A 2,469-nucleotide genomic window follows, 5' to 3' on the forward strand; every position below is an offset into this window, starting at 1 on the left:
CTGGCCGCCGGCACCCCCCATACCCAGCGGCAAAGTACTCAAGTTAAAAGATGTTCAGGGTTAAGGGGGAGAGGGGTGGGTCGGTTCGGCCAGTAGGTTGGTGTTTCTGGCATCAGTGTGGGGATTGGGGGGTGTAATTGTGCACAAGTTGTTGTTCAGGGTGTAGAGGAAGGGGGGGGAATCTTCTTTTGATGTTTTCTACTCACAGTCTTGCTATTGCACCCATCATGCTTTAAGATAATCCATACACTTAAGACATATCCCGCAGTCTGCTCCCTCAGTTCGGTAGTGACGTGACGTGCTGCCTCGGGCCAGGGACCCAGACCATTATGGACATCACTCTACTCACATGGAACATCAGGGGGTTCACAAATGGGGAAAAAACGTGCCTTATCATAAACTATGTAAGATCCCACCACGTGAATGTCCTCTGTATCCAGGAAACCCACTTGCACAAAGAACACAAGCTAGCTGCCCTGGCGGGGTGGGGGATTCATAGATATGGCTTGTCCTACTCTACCCACTCCCATGGGGTCGCAATTTATATCCACCACTCACTGGAATTCAAACTGCATAAAATGGTAACTGATGATGAGGGTCGTTTCATCCTGGTGGCAGGGGAGATTGCGGATGGTCCATTCTATTTGTGAATATATACTGTCCCCATTACGACTGTCCGGAATTCTTCCGGTCCTGTTCTGAGCACTTGCAAACCTTCCCGGGATACGAGGTGTTGTGGGCAGGGAACTTCAACTTGGCACTATCACTAACATGAAACAGATCCACATCAGTGCAGTCGTCCCTCAATCGGGCGGCAAAAAAATGGTTATCCATTGCCACAGATTACGCTCCAGTTGATATATGGCGCCTTCTCCATCCGGATAGTTGTGAATTCACCTTTTTTCGAGTGTACATGAGAGCTCCTCCAGGATAGACTATATTCATATGCCCCCGGAACTGGTCCGTGTTTCCACCAAAACATTGATTTTACCCCGTACTCTATCCGACCCTTCCCCAGTCCTGGTGCAGTTCACGGTCCCTTCAGCTCCTCCTAAGCAACTCAAATGGTTAGTCCTTGAGGACCTAGCATTCTGGGAAGATATCCGGCAAGCCATCTCAGAGTTTTTCCAAATAAACGCGCACTCCGTCTCGGACCCCATGGTTGTCTAGGAAACATTCAAAGTATTTATTCAGGGGTGGTGTATTTCGCAGGAGAGGGGTGTCCTGAAGTGTATCTGTAGATTGATCGCGTCTAAGGAAAGGGATATAAAAGCTATGGGGAACCTCTGGCCCGCAATAATTCTCCTGAGGTACAGGCTAGCTTGGAAGATATGAGATGGGAGATCCGTTTGCTGATGGCAGATGAAGAAAGATGGTTTATAGTGAAAATGTCGACTGCAAAAATGTCGAAAAAAAGAATGTAGAAAAATATTTCTAATGTTTTTAAAAATAAAACATTTTTAATAGGGGGGTTCCTCCCCCACCCCCTGTTTATTTTTACTAGCTAAACCCAAAAACAACATACAAATAAAAAAAAACACATTCAAATTTTTTTTTTTGACATTTTTTCCCACATTTTTGCATTCAACTTTTTTTTCTTCTCGATATTATAACTGGATACCAGGAAAGATATCTGGGCGACCTCATTGACGCCGCTAAATACCGGGAGGGCGATCGCCCGAGTATGACCCTGGCATGGGCTATTAGGCGAGAACGACAACTTGTATAATAGAGGTTGAGACACCTGAGGGAGACCCCACCAGGGACTCCTGGAGGATTAATGGCATATTCGGATGCTACTACAAGAAGTTATATTCATCCCAGTCTACAGCAGGACATGATGACATAGTTTGATATTTAGATGGGATCGCCATGGGATGGCTGGACCCGGCTGTCGGATCATTTCTAAATGATCCCCCCACAGATGAGGAGTTCTTAAAATAATTCAATCCCTTCCCAACGGTAAGGCCCCAGGGACGGACCTCATTACCGCCGAGCTGTACAAAGCTTTCCCTGCACTTCTCATTCCCCAGCTTAAACCCGACAAGGAGCCGAGACATTGTTCATCCTACAGACCTTTGTCGTTGGTAAATACTGACAACAAGATCCTGGCAAAACTTCTGGCTGATAGGCTCCTCACCCATATGCCCGCCTTGGTTCTCCCGGACCAGGCGGGCTTCATACCAGGACGTTCCACGCAGAATAATCTTCAGAGGCTGTTTACCCTGATGCACAATGTGAACCTGGGGTCCCGATAGCAGTGGCAGCGCTTGGTGCCAAAAAGGCGTTCGACTCTGTCGAATGACCTTTTCTGTTTGAGGTCCTCCTGCGGGCCGGCTTGGGTACCATGTACCTTCACTGGATCCGCCTGCCCTACACAGCCCCACGTGCCCTGGTATATACTAATGGTGTTCAATCCGACCCTATTCACCCGTCCCAAGGTACCAGACAGGGCTGCCCCTTCTCTCC

Source organism: Ambystoma mexicanum, chromosome 2q (assembly GCF_040938575.1).
Source record: "Ambystoma mexicanum isolate Mex_15411 chromosome 2q, UKY_AmexF1_1, whole genome shotgun sequence".
Taxonomy (NCBI): domain Eukaryota; kingdom Metazoa; phylum Chordata; class Amphibia; order Caudata; family Ambystomatidae; genus Ambystoma; species Ambystoma mexicanum.